This window comes from Phyllobates terribilis, unplaced genomic scaffold (assembly GCF_046119375.1).
Source record: "Phyllobates terribilis strain yellow unplaced genomic scaffold, ASM4611937v1 Scaffold_1__5_contigs__length_1240528914, whole genome shotgun sequence".
In the NCBI taxonomy this organism is placed as follows: Eukaryota; Metazoa; Chordata; class Amphibia; order Anura; family Dendrobatidae; genus Phyllobates; species Phyllobates terribilis.
Window position 1 is genome coordinate 585,582,530 of NW_027362761.1, and position 19,745 is coordinate 585,602,274.

A 19,745-nucleotide genomic window follows, 5' to 3' on the forward strand; every position below is an offset into this window, starting at 1 on the left:
GATTACTCCTGGTGCAGGACAATGCCCGACCTCACGTGGCCGGAGAATGTAGGCAGCCCCTGTATGATGAAGCCAATAATGCCACGTTCCCCAGACTAACTGAGAACCTCTGGGACATTTTGTATCAGTGCATCCGATGCTGCCATGTAGCTCCACAGACCGTCCAGGAGCCAGTGTTGTCCTGATCCAGGTCTGGGAGGAGATCACCCAGGACACCAACCCATGTATCATCAGAAGCCCAGACTTTGTCAGGAGTGGACACAGGCAGCTGGTGGCCACAATGTGAGTTTCCATGATGAAATTCACATTATGTGATTGAAATTTTTTTTTTTGAAAATTGTACAATTTAAAAAAATGAAATATCAGCAAATATTTTCAAACTGCATCTTTTGTTTGAGATGTGATGTGTGATTTAATCATCCCCTTATTGTCCTATATGTGTGTGCCCTACAGCCACAACAAGGCTACCTTTCTTTAGAGGGTCCCTAACTAATTCTATCACACATGCTTCTACCGGGCCAATGGCCTACAAATTTATAGGACAGGTAGGATACTGTCACAATATCTTCAGAAATTAATGGAAATGTACCAAAGTTATATCCTCAGGATTTTTTAATTAGTGGTCCACAGTAATACAACAATAAAACATTGTTTTTTAACTTCCATGTTGCAATTTTTCAAAGAAGAAACAGAATAAACAGCATGTGCTGCAATAAATGCCCCCCTAATTAATTGGTTGCACACCCTTTGGCATTGCTGACAGCCTCCAGACGTTTCTTGTAGCCATCTATAAGCTTCTTGCTCTTCTCAGCTGGAGTTTTCTCCCACTCTTCCTTTGCAGTTTGTTCAAGCTCTTGAATGTTTGCAGGGTTCTTTTTCCCAATGGCAGATTTCAGTTCACCCCAAAGATTTTCAATGAGATTAAGGTCAGAACTCATTGCTGGCCATTTTAAAATAGTCCATTTTTTCTTTTTCAATCATTCCTGTGTACTTTTGGATGTGTGTTTTGGGTCATTGTCTTGCTGGAGGAGCCATGACCTTTGACTCATACCAAGTTTTCTTACGCTGGGTAGGGCATTTCGCTCTAAAATCTCTCTCTTGAAAATTCTCAGATTTCATGATTCCTATGATACGGTCAAGGCCTCCAGTACCAGACGCAGCAAAGCAACCCCACATCATTATGGATCCTCCATCATGCTTAACTGTTGGTAAGGTGTTATTTTCCTTATAAGCTTCATTGCGCCATCTGTTGACAAACTGTTGCTTTGCATTTCCAAAAAGCTCTTTTGTTTCATCTGTCCACAGAACATTTTCCCAGAAGGGTTGTGGTTTGTCAAGGTACTCTTTGGCGAAGATCAGACTTTCCTTTTTATATCTTTTCTTCAGCAATGGTTTCTTCCTTGGCTTTTGCCCATAAAGCTCTGCTTGGTTTAGTGTGCGGTGTCGTACTTGTTGAAACCATGACCCCCGACTATTCCATGTTGGCTTTCAGGTCTTTGGATGTTTGACATGGCATGTTTTCCACCATTCACAACAATCTTGGAAGATATCTCTTGTCAATTTTCCTCTTTCCCCCATGCCCAGGGAGCTTCTAGAAGGTTCCATGCTTGGCAAACTTCTTAATAACATTGCGCACTGTTGAAACTCAGATACCAAGGTCTTTGAAGATGGCCTCATACCCTTTGAAAGTCTTGTGTTGCTAATAATAGCAGTTCTGATGTCCTCAGACACCTCTGAGTACTGCAGGGTGGATGGCAGACACCCCCAAGTACTGCAGCACGGATGGCAGACACCCCCGAGTACTGCAGGGCAGATGGCAGACATCCCTGACTACTGCTTGGACGGATGGCAAACACCCCCGACTACTGCTTGGACGGATGGCAGACACCCCCGACTACTGCTTGGACGGGTGGCAGACACCCCCGACTACTGCTTGGACGGATGGCAGACACCCCCGACTACTGCTTGGACGGATGGCAGACACCCCCGACTACTGCTTGGACGGATGGCAGACACCCCCGACTACTGCTTGGACGGATGGCAGACACCTCCGAGTACTGCAGGACAGATGGCAGACACCCCCGAGTACTGCAGGACAGATGGCAGACACCCCCGAGTACTGCAGGACGAATGGCAGACACCTCCGAATACTGCAGGACGGATGGCAGACACCCCCTAGTACTGCAGGACGGACGGCAGACACCCCCGAGTACTGCAGGACGGATGGCAGACACCCCCGAGTACTGCAGGACGGATGGCAGACACCCCCGAGTACTGCAGGACGGACGGCAGACACCTCCGAGTATTGCAGGACGAATGGCAGACACCCCCGAGTACTGCAGGACGGACGGCAGACACCCCCGAGTATTGCAGGACGAATGGCAGACACCCCCGAGTACTGCAGGACGGATGGCAGACACCCCCGAGTACTGCAGGACGGATGGCAGACACCAGGGCCGGCTCCAGGTTTTTGTGGGCCCCGGGCGAAAGAGTCTCAGTGGGCCCCTTTAACACATACCACAATTTATGATGCACAGATACCGCAGAGAAATATATATATATATATATATATATATATATATATATATATATATATATATATATATATATATATATATACACTACCGTTCAAAAGTTTGGGGTCATTTAGAAATTTCATTATTTTTGAAAGAAAAGCACATTTTTTTTCAATGAAGCTAACATTAAATGAATCAGAAATACACTCTATACATTGTTAATGTGGTAAATGACTATTCTAGCTACAAACATCTTGTTTTTATTGCAATATCTACATAGGTGTATAGAGGCCCATTTCCAACAACCACCACTCCAGTGTTTTAATGGTACATTGTGTTTGCTAACTGTGTAAGAAGCTAATGGATGTTTAGAAAACCCTAGAAAACCCTTGCACAAGTATGTTAGCCCAGCTGAAAACGGTTTGGCTGATTTGAGAAGCTATAAAATCGACCTTCCTTTGAGCTAGTTGAGAATCTGGAGCATTACATTTGTTTGTTCTATGAAACTCTCAAAATGGCCAGAAAAAGAGAACTTTCATGTGAAACTCGACAGTCTATTCTTGTTCTTAGAAATGAAGGCTATTCCATGCGAGAAATTGCCAAGAAACTGATTGGAGCCAATTTCATCCTACAACAGGACAATGACCCAAAGCACACCTCCAAATTATACATGAACTATGTAGGGAAGAAGCAGACGGCTGGTATTCTATCTGTAATGGAGCGGCCAGCGCAGTCACCAGATCTCAACCCCATTGAGCTGTTGTGGGAGCAGCTTCACCGTATGGTACGAAAAAAGTGCCCATCAAGCCAATCCAACTTGTGGAGGGTCTTCATGAAGCATGGGGGGAAATGTCTCAAGATGACCTCAGCAAATTAACAGCTAGAAGCCAAAGGTCTGCAATGCTGGAATTGCTGCAAAGGAGCATTCTGTGACCAAAGCAAAGTTTGAAAAATAAAATTATGCTTTCTAATAAAAATCATTATTTCTAACCTTGTCAATGTCTGGACGATATTATCTAATCATTTTGCAACTCATTTGATAAATAAAAGTATGAGGTTTCATGGAAAATACAAAATTGTCTGGGTGACCCCAAACTTTTGAACGGTAGTGTATATAGTACAATGCCAAAGGTTTCACTTCTTACATTACATGAGTGATATCTATTGTAAATTCCACAATAGCTCAGAAACCGGTGAATCGCTCCACACAGAATACTGGCCCCCATACAACGCTCCATAAGGAATACTGGCCCCCATTTAACACTCCATACAGAATACTGGCCCCCATAAAATGCTCCGTACAGGATACTGGCCCCCATATAACGCTCCGTACAGGATACTGGTCCCCTTATAACGCTATAATGCTCCATGCAGGCTGTTTCCCCCACATAATGCCCTATGCAGGCTGTTCCCCCCTTATAATGCCCCATGCAGGATGTCACCCCCCATATAATGCCCCATGCAGGATGTCCCTTCCCCCCCATATAATGCCCCATGCAGGATGTCACCCCCCATATAATGCCCCATGCAGGATGTCACCCCCCCATATAATGCCCCATGCAGTATGTCACTTCTCTCCATATAATGCTCCATGCAGGATGTCACTTCTCCCCCCATATAATGCCCCATGCAGGATGTCATTTCTCCCCCCATATAATGCCCCATGCAGGATGTCCCTTCCCCCTCATATAATGCCCCATGCAGGATGTCACCCCTCATATAATGCCCCATGCAGGATGTCCCTTCCCACCCCCATATAATGCCCCATGCAGGATGTCCCTTTCCCCCCATATAATACCCCATGCAGGATGTCACCTCTCCCCCCCATATCCCCATATAATGCCCCATGCAGGATGTCCCTTTCCCCCCATATAATGCCCCATGCAGGATGTCCCTTCCCCCCCATATAATACCCCATGCAGGATGTCCCTTCCCCCCCATATAATGCCCCATGCAGGATGTCCCTTCCCACCCCCATATAATGCCCCATGCAGGATGTCCCTTTCCCCCCTATATAATACCCCATGCAGGATGTCACCTCTCCCCCCCATATAATGCCCCATGCAGGATATCCCTTTCCCCCCATATAATGCCCCATGCAGGAAGTCTTTTTCCCCCCCATTATAATGCCCCATGCAGGTTATCACCCCCCTCTCTTTAAAATGCCCCATGCAGTATGTCACCCCCCCTCTTTATAATGCCCCATGCAGGATGTCACCCCCCCTCTTTATAATGCCCCATGCAGGATGTCACCCCCCCCCATATAATGCCCCATGCAGGATGTCACCCCCCCCCCTCTTTATAATGCCCCATGCCCGAGTACTGCAGGGTGGATGGCAGACACCCCCGAGTACTGCAGGGTGGATGGCAGACATCCCCGAGTACTGCAGGGCGGATGGCAGAAACCCCCGAGTACTGCAGTAATTAATACTCTGATAGACAGACCGTAAATTTCTATTATTCAGGGATCCCGTAATAACAGGGTCTGTACAGCAGGATGGGTGCAAAGTAAATGTGGTGCCAATATCCAAAAAGGGGACAAAATCTTTGCCTGGAAATTATAGCCCGGTAAATTTAACTTTTACTGTGGGTAAATCCTTGAGGATTTCTTAAGAGATGAAATCCTGGAGAATATCAATAAGAATAGCCTTATGGCCCAGCATCAGCATAGGTGTATGAGGGATCGGTCCTGTCAGACTAATCTGATCAGTTTTTATGAGGAGGCAAGTTCCAGACTGGACCAGGGAAACGCAGTGGATGTTGTGTATATGGACTTTTCAAAGGCGTTTGATAACGGGCCACATAAAAGGTTGGTACATAAAATGAGAACAATGGGACTGGGGGGGATATGAGTAGCTGAGTTAACAACTGGCTCAGTGATAGGAAACAAAGGGTGGTTATTAATGGAAAAAACTCAGATTGGTTCACAGTTATCAGTGGGGTACCACAGGGGTCAGTATTGGTCCCTCTTCTTTTTAACATATTTATTATTGATCTTGTAGAGGGCATACAGTAATAATAATAATTTCAGATGAGACTAAACTCTAAAAGGTAATCAATACAGACAAGAATAATTTAATATTACAGAAGGATTTATGTAAGGAAAAGGATTGGGCTGAGAAATGGCAATTGAAATTTAATGTAGATAATTGTGATGTCATACACTTGGGCAGAGGAAACAAAATGTACAATTACTGTATGTACTAAATGTTAAAATACTGGGTAAATCTTTCACTGAAAACACTGGGGCGTATGAGTGTACGGCAAACTCAACTTTTGTGACCAATGTCAGGCAGCTGCTGCCAAGCCAAATAAAATCATGGGATGCATTAAAAGAGGCAGAGATGCTCATGATGAGAACATACAGTGTTGGCAACTTTGAAATTGTTCCAGAAAATGAAGTATTTCTCCCAGAAAATTATTGCAATTACACATATTTTGTTATACACATGTTTATTTCCTTTGTTTTTATTGGAGCAACACAAAAAAAGAGAAAAAATTGGACATAATTTCACACAAAACTTTAAAAATGGGCCGGACAAAATTGTTGTCCCCCTCAGCTTAATATTTGGTTGCACCCTTTGGAATAAATAACGGCAATAAATCACTTCCTATAACCATCAGCGTCTTCCTCCTCTCAACTGGAATCTTGGACTCTTCTTACAATCTGTATATGATAAACAGATAAGAAGATAAATGGTACCGGTGGTTTCAAGTGACTGTTAAGAATATGTTGTCTTGTGTGAGTACATGAGGGATAACGATATTTCTAGCTATTACATCACTTGTGTCCTGCATTTTTCTCCAGTTTTCCCTCTGCAGGCTTTTTCTCTCATTTTCAGTTGTCTCTAAGCTAGTAGATGCAGAGCTGCTGCTATGATGTCTCTCATATACAGACATGAGGGATTCCTTCTCTCCTGTATCTATGTAGCACATGTTCAGAGGCTGCAGCAGCTTGTAAGGCATTATACAGCAGTACTGAGCAGTGTAACTGGGAATCCAGCATTGGGATGAGAGAAACCACTTGTAGAAAGCATGAGCATGGTGGACATTACATAGCAATACCAAGCAGTATGGCTGTGAATCCAGCATTGAAGTCAAATAAATTTGCTAGAAGCTACATCATGATCTGAATGTGTCCACCTATCACTGTACTAAGTGCTCTTCGCGCCTCCCCTATCCCCTTTCCATAGACTTCAATATGCATTGAGACCGGACACCTCGCTGTGCTAGCAGTCCATCCTGCTTTGACAAGACATATTAGCAGTTTTTCAGTGTGAATTATGAATTCAGGAAGCAGAGGAGAAGTGGCTAATAAGGGGAGAAAGAAACAGATTTCTCTGATAAAATGTATTATAATTTTTCCTATATTTGCCCATACTATTGATTTATGTAAAGTCTTTTGAAACAACAGCTCCCATGAACTAAAAACTGAAAGAAAAGAGACAGGAATATTTTTATTATTATTATTATTTTAAAGAAACAGTAGGTCAGGGGGTTGGAATAGCTCAGGTGGTGTTGAGGTGGCAGCAGAAATAGAGAAGGTTTTAGGTCTTTTTGAAGAGATAGATTTTAAGGTTCTGTTTGAAGGCTGAAGAAGTGACTGGAGGATATAGACTTGAGGATGGTGACTGGAGGATGGGAGGCGGAAGAAGTGACTGGAGGATATAGACTTGAGGATGGTGACTGGAGGATGGGAGGCGGAAGAAGTGACTGGAGGATATAGACTTGAGGATGGTGACTGGAGGATGGGAGGCTGAAGAAGTGACTGGAGGATGTAGACTTGAGGATGGTGACTGGAGGATGGGAGGCTGAAGAAGTGACTGGAGGATATAGACTTGAGGATGGTGACTGGAGGATGGGAGGCGGAAGAAGTGACTGGAGGATATAGACTTGAGGATGGTGACTGGAGGATGGGAGGCTGAAGAAGTGACTGGAGGATGTAGACTTGAGGATGGTGACTGGAGGATGGGAGGCTGAAGAAGTGACTGGAGGATGTAGACTTGAGGATGGTGACTGGAGGATGGGAGGCGGAAGAAGTGACTGGAGGATGTAGACTTGAGGATGGTGACTGGAGGATGGGAGGCTGAAGAAGTGACTGGAGGATATAGACTTGAGGATGGTGACTGGAGGATGGGAGGCGGAAGAAGTGACTGGAGGATATAGAGTTGAGGATGGTGACTGGAGGATGGGAGGCTGAAGAAGTGACTGGAGGATATAGACTTGAGGATGGTGACTGGAGGATGGGAGGCGGAAGAAGTGACTGGAGGATATAGACTTGAGGATGGTGACTGGAGGATGGGAGGCTGAAGAAGTGACTGGAGGATGTAGACTTGAGGATGGTGACTGGAGGATGGGAGGCTGAAGAAGTGACTGGAGGATGTAGACTTGAGGATGGTGACTGGAGGATGGGAGGCGGAAGAAGTGACTGGAGGATGTAGACTTGAGGATGGTGACTGGAGGATGGGAGGCTGAAGAAGTGACTGGAGGATATAGACTTGAGGATGGTGACTGGAGGATGGGAGGCGGAAGAAGTGACTGGAGGATATAGAGTTGATGGTGACTGGAGGATGGGAGGCTGAAGAAGTGACTGGAGGATATAGACTTGAGGATGGTGACTGGAGGATGGGAGGCGGAAGAAGTGACTGGAGGATATAGACTTGAGGATGGTGACTGGAGGATGGGAGGCTGAAGAAGTGACTGGAGGATGTAGACTTGAGGATGGTGACTGGAGGATGGGAGGCTGAAGAAGTGACTGGAGGATGTAGACTTGAGGATGGTGACTGGAGGATGGGAGGCGGAAGAAGTGACTGGAGGATGTAGACTTGAGGATGGTGACTGGAGGATGGGAGGCTGAAGAAGTGACTGGAGGATATAGACTTGAGGATGGTGACTGGAGGATGGGAGGCGGAAGAAGTGACTGGAGGATATAGAGTTGAGGATGGTGACTGGAGGATGGGAGGCTGAAGAAGGAGACTGGAGGATGGAGACTGAAGGTCTAAGCCTACATCAGTTGACGAGTGAAATATGAGGAGGTTGTCTCGTGGGTCTTTACCTGCTGGATGCGGTCAGCTGGAGGCTGCAGGATGTAAACATTGTAAGCAAATAATATCCGGTTACCTGTCTATATTTATTTCACTGTACTCGCTGCATCTCTAAAACCTGAACATGACGTCCCTGGATACAGAAGCAAATATAGCAGAGGAGAGGAAAGATAGATAAATATGAAATAGATAGAATATATATAAAGATAGATAGATAATAGATAGATAATAGATAGATAATAGATAGATGATAGATAGATGATAGATAATAGATAGATAATAGACAGATAATAGATAGATAATAGATAGATAGATAGATAATAGATAGATAATAGATAGATAGATAGATAATAGATAGATGATAGATAGATGATAGATAGATAATAGATAGATAATAGATAGATAGATATATAGATAATAGATAGATAATAGATAGATGATAGATAATAGATAGATGATAGATAATAGATAGATAGATAATAGATGATAGATAATAGATAGATAATTGATAGATAGATAATAGATAGATAATAGATAGATGATAGATAGATAGATAATAGAGAGATAGAATATAATAGATAGATGATAGATAGATAATAGATAGATAATAGAGAGATGATAGATGATAGATAGATGATAGATAATAGATAGATAGATAATAGATGATAGATAATAGATAGATAATTGATAGATAGATAATAGATAGATAATAGATAGATGATAGATAGATAGATAATAGAGAGATAGAATATAATAGATAGATGATAGATAGATAATAGATAGATGATAGATAGATAATAGATAGATAATAGACAGATAATAGATAGATAATAGATAGATAGATAGATAATAGATAGATAATAGATAGATAGATAGATAATAGATAGATGATAGATAGATGATAGATAGATAATAGATAGATAATAGATAGATAGATATATAGATAATAGATAGATAATAGATAGATGATAGATAATAGATAGATGATAGATAATAGATAGATAGATAATAGATGATAGATAATAGATAGATAATTGATAGATAGATAATAGATAGATAATAGATAGATGATAGATAGATAGATAATAGAGAGATAGAATATAATAGATAGATGATAGATAGATAATAGATAGATGATAGATAGATAATAGATAGATAATAGAGAGATGATAGATGATAGATAGATGATAGATAGATGATAGATAATTAGATAGATGATAGATAGATAATAGATAGATAGATAATAGAGAGATGATAGATAGATAATAGGTAGATGATAGATAGATAATAGATAGATAGATGATAGATAGATAGATAGATAATAGATAGATGATCGAAAATAGATAGATAATAGATAGATGATAGATAATAGATAGATAGATAATAGATAGATGATAGATAGATAATAGATAGATGATAGATAATAGATAGATAGATAATAGATAGATGATAGATAGATAATAGATAGATGATCGAAAATAGATACATAATAGATAGATGATAGATAATAGATAGATAGATGATAGATAGATAATAGATAGATGATAGATAATAGATAGATGATAGATAATAGATAGATGATACATATAGATGATAGATAGATAATAGATACATAATAGAAAGGTAGATAGATGATTGATAGATAATAGATACATAGATAGATGATAGATAATAGATAGATGATAGATAGATAATAGATAGATGATAGAAAATAGATAGATAGATAGATAATAGATGATAGATATAGATAATAAATATAGATAATAGATAGATAATAGATAGATGATTAATAGATAGATACATAATAGAAAGGTAGATAGATGATTGATAGATAATAGATACATAGATAGATTCCATAAAGAAGACAGCACTTTTTTACTTCTTGTGAAAAAAATTAACCATTTACTTGCCCAACAATTGACTTTCTATAAAATGGCATGCACCTTATTGACAGGTGTCTTCAAGTCTCATGTGGTCTCACTGATATACCACGAGCGGCATGGACTTTGTAAGAGATGTATCACATCATCGAAGTTGCAGGTCAGGTAATAATAAGTTTCTCCTGTGTAATAGATGAAAAACCACATGCCAAATAATTTTCACCAACAACAGGGGGCAGTGTATGGAGTTTAAGCTTTCTGAGGAGAACCTGTCAGGTACATCTGTGAGTCAGATTTAATTGCCCCCACATCAGAATATATAAGTCTGTCTCTGAGGTTCCTAGATCTCTCAAAGAAAGAAAAATAGGGGAAGGATTATGGAATTCGGGAAAATACTAAATACTTCCCCAGAGCGGACCAATGTCTATGAATGATACCTGCAATTTATTCACATTAAGTGGACGCAAAGGAATTCTGCACATCCTTCACAGACGTCTGTTGTTTCTTGGGTTTGGGCAGGGAGGTCCGCAGTGTTCCTCACTCATTTATTATTCTTTGTTTGTTTCCCTTGTGATGGAACTTAGTGGATATTTCCTCTAAGCAAGAATCAAAATCCACATGTTTTCTAGTTTAATTTTAGTTAAAACTGCATGATAGTGGGCTAGTCATTTTTATGAAATGTTAACATAAAATTCATATACTTATTTTTCAGTAGACTTGAAAATAGTGTACCATTTTCTACTATTCTCATGACATTCCAAATCTTTACTTTCAGTGATATATTCAATAGCAGGAGTCACTATCCATAGTATTTATGAAATCATGGACATCAGTGAGTTCACCCTGGGAGTCTGACCATTTACGGTAGATATCATCTATATACTGCAACCTTTTCATTACATTACCAAAGCAGTGGTATACATAAACAAGACCCTTTTCCAAGAACTTAGTCACCTAATTAGAATACGTGGGCACCCTGTTGGTACCCATGGCGGTTCCATGCATCTTTATGTATCAATTGTCGCGAAACAAAAAAATAGTTCAAAATTAGTTCAAGTAGTTCCAGAATAAAAGTAATGTCATGCTCCATATGTTTTGTTTGGTTTAATCGTTTTCTAATAGATGCTATACCTTTGTTGTAGTCAATGGACTTGTATATGGATACTATATCAAAAGAAACAAGTATCACCTCATCTGGTAAAATTATATCTCCAACTTTATTTCAAAAGACTGAAGAATCTTGTATTTACAACTTAGGAGACTACAGGAAGGCTCAGTGGATCCACCATTAACTTGTGGGTTATGGGGACTGTATAGATGAATGATAGGGGCACATCCATGGTGGGGGCTATAGATGTCTATGGCATATCATGCTCCCTGCAGTCTAAAGCATGCGCTCATATACTGCTATATCCACTGTGGTCTCATCTTTCCCCACCAGGATGTAGACTTTTTCCCCTTCCAGAGATCGGACAGTCTCCTGAAATGAATGTCCCTCACTGCTGAGTATTTGGTGCAGTGTAGCAAGAAGTGGGTCTCTTCCTCCAGTGTCTCCAGGTCACAGTCTGTCCTCTCTGGACTTGTAGGTCTTGCTATAGTTCCTTTTCTATAAAGGAAATCGAGATGAAGTTAAGATTGTTGATAAGATGTAGCAGATTTATTATTGCTGCCTGATTCTGACAACAAGTGATAATCCCTCAGTTATGAGCAGGACAGCGCGTGTCACCGTAATCGGCACAATCAGCCAGATCCAAAGTCTAAAGAATCAAAGAACAATAATTACACCCACAGGAGGGCGATGTAGAGCGCAATGACTCAGGAGATATATTATACCACACACAGCATAGTATTTATAGGCTGCACTAGGGCAGGATGATGTGCTGAGTTGCCAACCATCCAGAAATTCCTGTACGGTCTATAAAAATAGTGCACATTTTCACTTGTCCGTAAAAAAATGTGAGGCGTCCATCATTTTTTCAGATTTTTTTATGACTGTAATCGTCATCATTTTACAGTTTACAGTGAAGCAGCTGATGTCTCATATCACAACGCTGGGCTGTAGACACGGATCAATTATAATCAGAATGGTTTATTATGCTTTTCCAATGAGTCCGTAAAAAATCTTGGCTGTCTACAAAAAAAAATCAAGTTGGCAACTCTGATGATGGGTAAGGGATAGATATTCGCCTGAGAAGTGAGGGTCCCAGAGGTGAGCAATGTATACCCCACCAATATCAATGGTGACCACAGGAGCATTACTACAGCATTGGTTTCAAGATGTAGAAGATAGATAATAGATAGATAATAGATAATATATAAATAATATATAGATAATAGATAGATGATAGATAGATAATCGATAGATAATAGATAGATAATAGATATATATACAGTACAGACCAAAAGTTTGAACACACCTTCTCATTTAAAGATTTTTCTGTGTTTTCCTGACTATGAAAATTGTACATTCACACTGAAGGCATCAAAACTATGAATTAACACATGTGGAATTATATACTTAACAAAAAAGTGTGAAACAACTGAAAATATGTCTTATATTCTAGGTTCTTCAAAGTAGCCACCTTTTGCTTTGATGACTGCTTTGCACACTCTTGGCATTCTCTTGATGAGCTTCAAGAGGTAGTCACTGGAAATGGTCTTCCAACAATCTTGAAGGAGTTCCCAGAGATGCTTAGCACTTGTTGGCCCTTTTGCCTTCACTCTGCGGTCCAGCTCACCCCAAACCATCTCGATTGGGTTCAGGTCTGGTGACTGTGGAGGCCAGGTCATCTGGCGTAGCACCCCATCACTCTCCTTCTTGGTCAAATAGCCCTTACACAGCCTGGAGGTGTGTTTGGGGTCATTGTCCTGTTGAAAAATAAATGATGGTCCAACTAAACGCAAACCGGATGGAATAGCATGCCGCTGCAAGATGCTGTGGTAGCCATGCTGGTTCAGTATGCCTTCAATTTTGAATAAATCCCCAACAATGTCACCAGCAAAGCACCCCCACACCATCACACCTCCTCCTCCATGCTTCACGGTGGGAACCAGGCATGTAGAGTCCATCCATTCACCTTTTCTGTGTCGCACAAAGACACGGTGGTTGGAACCAAAGATCTCAAATTTGGACTCATCAGACCAAAGCACAGATTTCCACTGGTCTAATGTCCATTCCTTGTGTTCTTTAGTCCAAACAAGTCTCTTCTGCTTGTTGCCTGTCCTTAGCAGTGGTTTCCTAGCAGCTATTTTACCATGAAGGCCTGCTGCACAAAGTCTCCTCTTAACAGTTGTTGTAGAGATGTGTCTGCTGCTAGAACTCTGTGTGGCATTGACCTGGTCTCTAATCTGAGCTGCTGTTAACCTGCGATTTCTGAGGCTGGTGACTCGGATAAACTTATCCTCAGAAGCAGAGGTGAATCTTGGTCTTCCTTTCCTGGGGCGGTCCTCATGTGAGCCAGTTTCTTTGTAGCGCTTAATGGTTTTTGCAACTGCACTTGGGGACACTTTCAAAGTTTTCCCAATTTTTCGGACTGACTGACCTTCATTTCTTAAAGTAATGATGGCCACTCGCTTTTCTTTACTTAGCTGCTTTTTTCTTGCCATAATACAAATTCTAACAGTCTATTCAGTAGGACTATCAGCTGTGTATCCATCTGACTTCTGCACAACACAACTGATGGTCCCAACCCCATTTATAAGGCAAGAAATGCCACTTATTAAACCTGACTGGGCACACCTGTGAAGTGAAAACCATTTCCGGTGACTACCTCTTGAAGCTCATCAAGAGAATGGCAAGAGTGTGCAAAGCCAAAGGTGGCTACTTTGAAGAACCTAGAATATAAGACATATTTTCAGTTGTTTCACACTTTTTTGTTAAGTATATAATTCCACATGTGTTAATTCATAGTTTTGACGCCTTCAGTGTGAATGTACAATTTTCAAAGTCATGAAAATACAGAAAAATCTTTAAATGAGAAGGTGTGTCCAAACTTTTGGTCTGTACTGTATATAGATAATAGATAGATGAAAGATAATAGATAGATAATAGATCGATTATAGATAATAGAGAGATAATATATAGATGTTAGATAATAGATAATATATAGATAATAGATAGATAATAGATAATAGAGATATATAGATAATAGATAATATATAGATAATAGATAGATAATAGATAATAGAGATATATAGATAATAGATAATAGATAGATGATAGACAATATATAGATGATAGATAATAGATAATAGATAGATAATAGATAATAGATAGATAATAGATAGATGATAGATAATAGATAATAGATAGATCGATAATAGATAGATAATAGATAGATAATAGATAGATAATAGATAATAGAAAGATGATAAATAGATAATAGATAATAGATGATACATAGATAATAGATAATAGATATATAATAGTAATAGATAGATAATAGATAGATGATAGATGATAGATAGATAATAGATAATAGATATATAATAGTAATAGATAGATAATAGATAGATGATAGATAGATAATAGATAATAGAAAGATGATAAATAGATAATAGATAGATAATAGACATATAATAGATAGATGATAGATAGATAATAGATAGATAATAGATAAATGATAGATAATAGATAGAAGACAAAGCAGGGTCACAGATTACACCACTGCTTCCATAGAAGTAGAGAGAGCAGGGTCACACATTACATACACAAATCTAATCCCATTCTGTGTAATACATTCCGCTGAGCTCAATATCTAATCCCATCATGTGATACACTACACTGAGTTCTGCATCTGAGTTCCCATCATGTGATACACTCCATGTATCTAACCCCATCTTATGATACAGCGAGCAGCACTAACAGAATCGGTGCTGCCGGCCATCCTCGGTTACACTGTCTGCTTGCCAGTATCACTTTGCAGTCACCAACAAAATGTCTCCACACTAGTGATGAGCGAGTATGTTCTGTTAACCCTTTTGGCGAACATTCTAGGGTGCTCGCCGAGTATCTTCAGCTGTGCTCGGTGTTATGTTTTAGTCACTCAGTGCTCATGATTTGCGACTGTTTGACAGCTTTAATACATGTGAGGAATGCCTAAGAAACAGGCATTCCTTACATGTATTAAAGCTGTCAAACAGTTGCAAATCGTTCACATGGTGCGACTCAAACATAACACCCGAGCACGCTGAAGATACTCGGAAAACACCCGAGCATGCTTGTAAATCTCGAGTAATGAGCATGCTCGCTCATCACTACTCCACACTGTTATCGTAAACTTCATCCTCTCTTATCCTCTTTACAAACACTCAGAATCCTAGAATGTTAGAGATGGAAGGGACCTTCTGTGTCCAACCCCCTGCTCAATGCAGGATTCACTAAACCAACTCAGACAGATGTCTGTCCAGCCTCTGTTTGAAGACGTCCATTGAAGGGGAACTCGCCACCTCTCGTGGCAGCCTGTTCCACTCATTGATCGCCCTCACTGTCAAAAAGTTTTTTCTAATATCTAATCAGTATCTCCTTCCATTCAGTTTCATCCCATTGCTTCTCGTGTTTCCATGTGCAGATGGGAGTAAGGATGATCCCTCTACAGTGTGACAGCCCTTCGGATATTTGTATACAGCTATTAAGTCTCCTCTCAGCCTTCTCTTTTGCAAGCTAAACATTCCCACATCCTTTAACCGTTTTTCATAAGACATTGTTTGCAGAGCAGTCTCCATTCTAGTCGCTCTTCTCTGAACTTGCTCCAGTTTCTTCATGTCTTTTTTAAGATGTGGTGCCCAGAACTGGTGGACGCAGTATTCCAGATGAGGTCTGACCAAAGAGGAGTAAAGTCCGATAATGAATTCACGTGATCTAGACTGTATGCTTCTGTTAATACATCCCAGAATTGTATTTGCCTTTTTTGCTGCTGCATCACACTGTTGACTCATGTTCAGTCTATGATCTATTAGTATACCTAAGTCTTTTTCACACTTGCTGTTGCTTAGCTCTATTCCTCCCATTCTGTATATGCTTTCTTCATTTTTCTTGCCCAGATGTAGGACTTTGCCTTTCTCCCTGTTAAGAAACATTCTGCTAGTTGCTGCCCACAGTTCCAGTTTGTTTAGATTTTTTTGAATCCTCTCTCTTTTGTAGTATTAGCTATCCCTCCTAGCTTTGTGTCATCAGCACATTTAATCAGTTTACCCTCACTTCCTTCATCTAAATCATTGATAAAGATGTTTAACAACACAGGGCCCAGGACAGAAGTTTGTGGTACCCCACTTGAGACATTTGTCCAACTGGATGAGCAACCATTTATGACCACTCTTTGGGTCCGATCACTAAGCCAGCTATGAATCCACCTAACAGTTGCCTTGTCCATTCCATAGTTAGTCATTGTAAAGGGAAGTGTCCTAGGTTGTACGTGTATATATGTATCTGCATAATAGCCATGCTTGCAGATAAGTATACATGTATATATTGGCCCCCATCTCCTTATGTGTTTCAGTCTGCTTGCTGCTGTTGGGGGCAGGATCAACAAAATGTCCAGCCATGTACTAAAACAGGTTTTGCGAGTATGGCTGGACATGAACAAAGACCTTAGCCAGTGGGCGGGGAATAATACATCATTTCCTGTGCTGGACATAAAACCCCAGAGCACTCATGTGCTAGTTCTCTTTGGCTTTGGACTGTTGGAGAGATGGACATAACCCATGGCTGAGTATCTCTCTTCCCCTGTAACTCTTTACTTACTAGCCCTACATACCCTGTACTAACCCTATCCTTGTATCTGTATATATATATAGGGAAAGTTAGTATAGTTGGGTGGGCTGATATTGCATGAGTGATTAGGTAACATGGGTGGAAAATAGGTAATTGGGAATTGTATATTGTTATTATTATTGTGTACTGTGTTAGTGGGATAAATAGTAGTATATTAACTGTAGACTTTTGTGTAATAAATACCTTTTATTAGCACACGGTTTTGTCTCAGTTGGTATATAGTATAAGGCACAGATAACGTTAGTGGATATTAATTATTAATAATCAAGTTTGATGTTAATAGTTAATATCGGACCTCAATAGAGGAGTAGGAGAGTTCCCCCATTAATAACTGATATTTTTGGAGGGAAATCCCGTCCGTTAACAGTCATTTTTTTCAATAAGGATGGTATGAGACACTTTGTTAAATGCTTTGCTGAAGTCAAGATATACTATATCTACAGTGTTTCCCTGATCCACCCAGTCAGTGATTCCATCATAGAAGTAAATTGTAGTATCGGCGTCTCTACCCCCTGACAGGCAGAGACGCCGTCCCTCTTACCACCGCGCTCCCGGCCCAGCGTCATCCGGCTCTCCTGCGGCTGCTGCCGGTGCGCGCAGCTTCCCGGGCACTGCGCTTAGGGTGCACGCGCGCTCAATCCCTCTTAAAGGGGCCGCATGCGCCGTCCTAAGGAGTCCCGGCCGGAGGACCTCTCATATAAAAGGCACCTCCTCCAAAATGGAGGTGCCCGTGCAAGGTTGTAGCTTTGTGTCCTAAACTCTGCTTCAGCCCTCAGGTCCCGCTGCTAGTCTGACTACCAGTCCAATCCGCCAGCCTGACTACCAGTCCAGTCTGCCAGCCTGACTACCAGTCCAGTCCGCCAGCCTGACTACCAGTCCAGTCCGCCAGCCTGACTACCAGTCCAGTCCGCCAGCCTGACTACCAGTCCTGTCCGCCAGCCTGACTACCAGTCCTGTCCGCCAGCCTGACTACCAGTCCAGTCCGCCAGCCTGACTTCCTGTCTCTGCCAGCCAAGTGTACTCTCCAGCCCGACGGTCTGCCTACGATCCAAACCCGCCAGTCTGTCTATGGGCCTGACTTGCCTGCCTACCCGGAGAACGTACCAGTTACCTGCCATGCCTATCTGTCAGCCTACCTGGAGGCTTATGTCTGTTACCTGCCATGGCTACCCGGAGGCTCCTGCCAGTTACCCGTGTGAGTCACCTGCTCTCATACAAGGACAGGCCCAGAGAAGCACCTGGTCCCTCTGCTCGGTCTTTCCCTGGTTCACGGAGTCGATTGAGCCGCCGTGCGACCTTGGTCAGTCCGAGTTGATACCTAGTTACGCCCCTCTGGTCCCTCCTTGCACCGCAACACAGAGGTTCCACCACCCGGATCCGTAAGGAGAGGAGTAACGTCAATTACATGTGAGCAGACCCCGCCAACATTTACTGCAGTCGTAATGTGAGCTAGCACTACACTAGGTTTTCATGACAAGTTTCAGCAACTACTCCCCCTAGTGTTTAAAAGTGAAAATATCAAACCTTTTTCAATTATTTTTTTATATTTTACTCCCTTAAAAACAAAGGATTCAAATTTTGTTAAAAAAATTGAAAACATTAATACTTTACATTTTTTCAATTGTTGAAAATGTTTTTTTATGGCACCTTCCCTTTAAGTTTCCTTGACTAGCCACTTCGTCCTTAATGTTGCCCATCTGTTGGTGCTTCTGTAGAAGAGCTTGAGCAGCACAAAATGCAACCCCAGTCTACTTAGCAATCTTTGTCTGGGAGAGACCTTGCTGATGCAGTATAACTACCTTGTGTCTTGTTGTTGCGCTAAGTCTTGTCATGGTGTGGGCACTGGTGTGTGACCTGTGCCCTGAATCTGTCTTCCACAACCTCACCTTTGCAGCAGAGGTTTGCTGTGCCTCGCCCAGTTTTAAGCCTCCCTTCACAGCTGTTTCAGTTTTGGTTAATGACTTTTTTTTCAACCTATGAAAATGATAATTATCACCTGTCTGGTATAATTGGTTACTCATACACTTGACTATAATTCTACAAAATCTCTTTGTACAAGTACCTAGAGGAAATGATGAAGGTAAAGAGCCATGGTCAAATACTGATGGGATTTACATTTTTCATTTGTTCATTCACTTTACATTTTGTTAATTGAAAAAAAAATAAACTAATAACCCTTAGATTTTTTTAATCATTCTTACTTTACAGCATTTTTTCAATACCTATCTAAAACCTTTACGCTGTATTTTAATATAAATATAATTTTAGCCTCATCGAATCGATTGTTTTCAGGGTGTAACAAAATAAATAATGGGGGAGATTTACTAAATTAAATGCACCAGAGTTTTAGATTGATTTGCACCTGATCTGATATGCATGCCTTGTCCCATATGTATTACATGTTATATACATTTTTGCACCTAATTAGACCGTTTTGAAAGGTGTCAAGAAAATGAGGCGTGGCTCCAAAATGTGCAGAAGGGGCTGATCTTTATGGAAGTCATGGAACAGAGAAAAGTTCATAGATTGTTAC

General features: G+C 41.0%; 1 long non-coding RNA gene across 1 annotated transcript in view; it reads right to left on the reverse strand.

The window, feature by feature from the left end:
- Nucleotides 1-11,654: 11,654 nt before the first annotated feature.
- Nucleotides 11,655-19,745, reverse strand: part of LOC141169440 (uncharacterized) — a 31,669-nt gene continuing 23,578 nt past the window's right edge. Inside the window, exon 3 of the long non-coding RNA XR_012252295.1 lies at nt 11,655-12,046. This is a non-coding gene — a long non-coding RNA (uncharacterized lncRNA). The remainder of the gene's footprint in view (nt 12,047-19,745) is intronic.